Here is a 6,000-nt window from a genome sequence, read left to right as displayed (position 1 = left end):
ATGCGGGGACAACCAAAGCTTCTGGGTAGACAGCAACAGAATTAGGAATAAAGAAGGAGATTCTCTCTACTTGACTTCATCCATACCTACAATATTACTCTTGGGTGGGCTAACCTTTAAAGCCAACCCACTTTCAGTGATTTTAAAAAAAAAATAGAATGATGTCACTGTTCAAATGGCTGGAGGAGTTTTGCTGGCACCTCCCCTTGCGTCAACGTGAATTTCCCTGTATTCAGTATAGAAATAACTTGTAAGAGGATTTGCACATCAAAATGACACATTGCTTTGTCAGGGGATGAAGGAAAGAGCTTTGCTCTCCCCTACCCCTAGTCTTCCATCGGCTACATAAGCACAATGAGTCACTGAAAAATTGATAAGCAGCAAAGAGGTCATGGTATTGCATAAACTTCTGGAAGCGATCCACACCGAGTATTATGAGCTGCTGCTAATGATACAACCAGGGTGTTCTCAGCAGAACATCTGATTATTGTTGCTGTTTAACTAATAAATGTATAGTAATCATTTTAACCTCTTATGTATTGCTTCATTGTCTCCATTATAATGATGGGATGTCTGACTGCACATTTCTCAACTCTATATACACATAAGCGATTACAATGATAACTTAAGCAACAGGATTACCATGGTATGCTCAAATGTTTTATGGCGTACCAGTATGCATCATGTACTTCAATACTTATTAATGCTAGTTTCCTCTGATCTTACTATATTCATCTTTGCTCAATCAACCATGATAGAAGAGTGTTAGCGTAGACGTGGGCCTGTTTCTTGGATTAAAGTATAGAAGGAGTTCACAGGTCAAGTAAACACTTAGCAGCCCTATGCCCCAGGTCTGGTTGTTAGATCTAAAGCAGACAAAGGCTGCCCCAGCTGATTGAAGCCAAACATATTACAGAGCATTTCCTAACGCACTACTCCCACAAAATAATTCAGTTTAAAAAAATAAGATTAAAAATCAGATATTGTTTCATTAAGGCATAAAACAACCAAGTAATACAAATGATTTGCAATCATCTTTCATTGCTTTGATCAATGGAAATCAAAGAAAAAGCAAGAAATAGTTCTGAGTGATAAATAGGACCAAATGTGTACTAATAATATTTTGCAAAATATGTACTAATCAATGGCATCAAGGAACATAAGCATCAATAATACATATTGTACAGCTTTGTATTATAACACATATTGGTGTCATTATTTACTTTTATTATTTCCTGACATTTCACAATATATAAAATCCTTATGTCTGCCTGATTGGCATTATCAGTCTGTAGCAGGCAGAAGGAATAATTTCTCTTATCCTATTGCTTGACGTAATTGGTACAGCTCACTAGGTGACAGGAAGCATCAGGAGCTGATTTCTAAAATATATGTAAACAACAAGAAATAAACGTATACTGCTAGAGCACCGAAATTTATATAACTTTGTCATCTATGCACTAGAATCTTATTCTGGAAGACACATGTTATGCTAAATCCAAAAACAAAGGTGGTTCTGGACATCTAAAGGCTTTGAAAAGAAAAACATACTTAAAAGTTTTTCCTTAGCATGCATGCATTTAAAGTTTTTTGCTGCTAAATTTATTGAGACTTATTTCCACTTTCAGTTGTGTCTTCAGTATAGGAAGTGAAGGGAAATCACCAGATCACCAGATCAGAAACCATTATCTGATTGGTGCTCTACTCCTTCTCTACTGGCTATAAATATATTTTATACACATACATCCTTTCCATGATTTCATGGATATCTGGTTTTCAGTGAGAAAGGTAAACAGGAACAGAATTGAGAATTGAGGAAGGAGATTCTCTCCACTTTGCTTCATTCATACCTAAAATATTTCTCTTGGGTGGGCTAACCTTTAAAGCCAACCCGATTTCATGATTGGATGAGGTGTTTTTCTGCCAAAGCTCATTTTAACCAACCTCATGGCAAATTAAAAGCAAAATCCCATATATCCTATTTTATTGAATGAGGCATGCCACAGCCAATCTTTATCCCACTGCACAGCACAGGTAGTTTCAGGGTTAGCATCTCCAAAGATATATTTGATCTGGCTGTTTCTATTTGCCTTTTTCGCACAAATATCACACATCTATGGTTAGCTTTGTGATACCTTTATACAAGATGCCATTGTTTTACTGAATGTACATATCCATTATTACACAAATTTTCAACGTTTTACTAGATTTAATTGACATTGAAATCCCATTTAATGAATCACTTTTTTCAGGATTTCAGCAATGCACTGTGTCTGTGTGAACCGGTCCCACCGAAAACAACAGACCTTCTGCAGCTTTTGACTTTGGTGATATGATGGATTTTGACTTTGGTGTACAATGCATGAAAGTACACTCAATATAGACAAGCTCTTCCAATTATTATATATGTGTACGCATGCTAACAATTTATTACATTCACTGAGAACAATCAGCATCCCTTGTAGATGGTTGGCTTACTTTCATCTTTTTAATGATCTAAATGAGCATTCATTTTTTATGAAGAGTAACATTAGCTTATAGACTGTTTACAGAGAAAGTAATAAAAAAAAAAAAGACAACATGTATTACTTTAAAATTAATTATGGATTGCTCAAATGCTTGATGGGGATTATCTAATAAATCCTAGCTATAAATTTTTAAGCAGCTTTAATGGAGATTGTTAACTTGTGTAAACACAAGCAACTGTCCTTTTGATCTTTGTTTGTATGGTGTGTTAGTTAATAGCTTAGCATCCAAATGTTGGTCATTTGTAAAGGCTATTACTCGTTTGAAACCACGTTTCCTCATACTTCTTCATTAAAACCTTTTTAAATCTGCTCAACCATTATACCAAATATTTTTTATATTATTCATGCTTCCTAAACTAACGCATGCCAAGGGTACATTCTCTGTTTACACACGTATTACCTAATGGTTTGAAAGTAATATTGAGTTTGTCCTAATATAGTCAACCAAGGCAAATTTTCAGATTTCGAATAACAAATACAAACCAAAGTTTACTTTGCTAATCTCTCGGCTGGTAAGGTAAGCAGCAACCATACTCCCATTAACTCCATTTAACAGACAACCACTAAGAGCTGTGTACATTAACAATGGACTCACAGCTCAAAGTTGCGATCAGAAATATTAGTCAATGGGCCTGTATATAGGTTATATACCGTAGGTATAAGATTTTTTTGTGACCAGGGGTTGTTAGGGGGCAGTCCTCAGTGTCAAGAGGTCTTTTACAATTAAAGTTCCCAAGGACGTTAGTTTTACTCCCAACACAAAGCCAAAGTGAATACTATCTAATAGTACGAATTTACATGACATTTGCTTAGTCTAGGTGTTTTTAGCCAGCATGTGGTATTACCTCTTGTCAAAGAGGTACCTACAGAGACCTTTAGGAGAAGAAGTACTGATCAGGCAAGTTTGAAATCCTTTTCTAAATTGTAATCCCCTAATAAACTGATGTATGGGGGTGTCAGTCTCTAAGCACCTATGCTTCTATGTCTCCTAATCTTAAAAAAAAGTCTAGCACCTGTTTATTTTTACATTTGTGAATCTCTGTTTTTATTTTTAGCCAATGCTTTAAAATCCATTTTTGCATCAGTACACTGAACTACAACTCCAATGTTCTATGCTGGCACAGCCATAGCCTCACAACAGTTTGTAATGCTAAGAAAGAAAGTGGGTTTAGCCCTTGAGATTTAGGCCCCTTTCAAACTTTTGGTGAAAACTGTTAGCTGCTCTCAGTCCTCTTTCTTCAACTACTATGTTGTCAACCTTGAAGTTTGACAATCGCTATGTTTTGCGGTTCATTTAGTTACCTTCTCCATAGGAGTAAAAGCAGCATCACTGCTAGAAGTGACTTATCGCTTCCACAACAACCACAGCTGCAGCCATGTGCAAATGTGTCCAGAAAGTGGTTCCCAACTGCCCCTATTCAGTTTAATGGGAGTGGATAGGAGAATAATTGTGCCTGCAGTAGAACATTGCAGTCAACAGCAAGCCTAAAATGGCCCTAAGAATGGCCCAGTGCAGCATGACCAAACTCCGGTGCTTATTGCACTGTACAGTCCTATTTGGCCTGGTTTTATTGGACCATCCAAGACTGTAGAAGATAGAGCATTAAGGGAGAACCTGGGTAATCTAGCAAACCTGGATTGGATCTGGTCCAGGATTATTTTTTTTTGCCAACAGCAATATATTTTCCAGAAACCCTGCAAACTCTTGAGACACTCCTGCAAACATATGTGAGTGATGACATTAATAGCTAAAATTTGTCTTATCTATAATATATCTGTGGGCAAACAGCCAGATTCTAGAGACCTCCCAAGTAGCATCTGGCACCACCAAAGAGTTGTATGTTACAATTTTAGGTTTACTCAACAAAACAGTTCACAGCTAAGTGTAAAAGTATCAAGAGGCATTTGATGGATAATTGTCTATCTCATGCCAAACTATGGGTACATTTATGATGCAAACTATCATGAGATAAAATAAGAAAAAACACTAAAAATAGCTAATATACCTTAATGAAGTCATGGTTGTTATACGGCATGAATTTAATCTTCCTCCCCTCCATATTTATCTTTTTAAAGGTGAGCCTCATTTAAAGATAAAATAACAAGATCATAAAATGGTTTATGCTGAAAAAAGACATTTTTTACCATATATACTGATATGAGTGCAAATGTAGACAACAGATGGGTAACTCCCCTGCCTTGAAGTCAGGGCGTAACATAAAGACAGCGATCTGACTTAGAAAATTAATTCCTGCTGTTCAGGGCAAAGTCACACACATTTAGGATGAAACACATTTTATGGCATTTCATTAATTTCAACCCTTCTTGGGACTTTTCCAAAAGCAATAAAGAACCCCATATCAGAGGCTTTTATCTGGCTGATAAGGACCAAAGGGAATTTAAAAAAAACTTAGAATAGACCCCAGTATAATGTGTTTCCTATTAGGGCCAAGGTTATATTGCATGTTAAGTAATACATATCCCTTAAAATAAGAGATTGACACTGGTATCCTTGGAGAATTGCTGTCTGTTAAATATGACATGTGCATGGAACACAGGGCAGGTTATGTAACAGGAATTAGATAACACATTTTAACAAAATAGCAATTTTTGAATATGTAAAGGTATCAGTTTACATATATGACTGTCATTGCTCTATTTATTTTGATGTGGTATGTCAATGGTATGGTTTGGTAATTTGTTTTAAACCATACAGATCACTAAAAATAAAACCTGAGAAAATATATACAGTTTATGGCCTTCAGGTATTTACATATTTTAAATTTTTCGGGGGCCATTCAACCTAGCCTGGACTGCTGCCATGTGTCACTGTGTTGCAGTGAGCTGTATTACCCGGGTAGGTGATTACTTTAGCAAACTGGTGTGAATTGCCCCTAAAATATGTTCTCATCCACCTCTGTAGTTTTGAGCAAGTAGGCAAATCTTAAAAGTTCACAGCAGCACCTTTTGATGAACACACACACTAGCTGTTGGAAGTCTTCTAAAAGCAGATTTTATATTCTTTGTTGTGATCCTTAAAGATATTTGAGAATAAATTGCGTTATATGACATGCATCTAGAGAGGATAGTGATGACTTAGTTAAAGCTTTCTATTGAATATGCAATATTTTGTCTGACGTTTTGGGACAGGTACATTTTAAGCAGACTTTTACTCATGTAATATTTCAATTTAAGCAACTCTGAACAATGTTTCCCAACCAGGCTAGGGGTTCCTTTAATAATAAGCAAATTGTGCCTCTCAGGTCAGTTACTTCTGACACCAATGATGTTTTAAACTATTTTTAGGGGGAACAATCTTTCCACTGGCCAGCAATGTAAAAGACATTCATTCCATTGAACCCCACACTAATGTACTGTGAGCTGTAAGTTTAGTAGAGGTTCCCTGAAGACCTGAAAGGTATTTCATGGGGTTCCCTTATATTAAAAAGATCGAGAAACATTGATCTATAAA

The sequence above is a fragment of the Pyxicephalus adspersus genome, chromosome 1 (assembly GCF_032062135.1).
Source record: "Pyxicephalus adspersus chromosome 1, UCB_Pads_2.0, whole genome shotgun sequence".
Classification (NCBI taxonomy): domain Eukaryota; kingdom Metazoa; phylum Chordata; class Amphibia; order Anura; family Pyxicephalidae; genus Pyxicephalus; species Pyxicephalus adspersus.
This window is presented reverse-complemented; position numbering follows the sequence as displayed.